Source organism: Dama dama, chromosome 4 (genome assembly GCF_033118175.1).
Source record: "Dama dama isolate Ldn47 chromosome 4, ASM3311817v1, whole genome shotgun sequence".
NCBI classification, from domain to species: Eukaryota; Metazoa; Chordata; class Mammalia; order Artiodactyla; family Cervidae; genus Dama; species Dama dama.
The window spans coordinates 8,163,201-8,164,126 of NC_083684.1; positions in this window are offsets into that span (position 1 = coordinate 8,163,201).

The following is a 926-nucleotide window of genomic DNA, read 5'->3' on the forward strand; positions in this document are numbered from 1 at the left end:
TCAGAGTTCGCGCCGGCCGGCCGGCCCCGCGCCCTCTTTGGACTGGCGTTTTTGTCGCCTTCAAACCTCCACCTCTTCATTGCTCTTAAGTTTCTTATCCAACGTCCAGAACGGTAGACTAAGATAGTATCTTAAAGTGCCTGGCTCTCCAACCAAAGAGCAAAACCACACTCTTCTCCAGCACAGTGATATATTAGATGCTCATATACATTGAATGTACCAATACACAAAACCATTACCGATAGTGAGCAAAATGAATTTGAAGGAAGCAGATTTTTTTTTCCTTCGCTTTTTATGTCCAGGTGTTAGCTGGAGTATTGGAAATCAGCCGTCTCAAACACGGTTTGGTTAAAATTTTGTCCCACAGACTTATGTGGCAACAGCACTTATAGGAACCTAACCTTGAAAAATACTCGAGGGTGCTGGGGAAATGTGTTCCAGGTAGAATATCAGAGACAAAGAGCAAGTAGGTTTGTGGAGCAAAAACAGTTTCTGGAATGATGACAATAATCAGGGATGAAGTTGGTAGGAGGCTGATGAAAAAGGACCGCGTGGAGCAGCTTAATGAGCAAATGAGTTCATTCGAGGGAACACCCGATTCTGGTGTGACTTTTAGAGATAGCTTTGTCTGGGCTAGAATCCCAGCTCTCTCACGTAAGCATTCTATGATTGGGAGAATTTTTTAAAAGGAAAAAAAAATGTATATATTGGGCTTTAAGAAGAGGTAAAAAGAAAAACATTAAAAAAAAAAAAAAAGAAGAGGTAAAATAAGAAAAAAAGGATAAAATAAGGATTAAGTGTGACAGTTTAACTGGGATCAAACAAGACCTCTTTCCTTGATACTTCACTAGAAGGAAGCTGGGCAATTTCCCTGCAACCTGAGAAATGAATCCCTACTTCTCTCACTTTGCCACTCATCCACCACA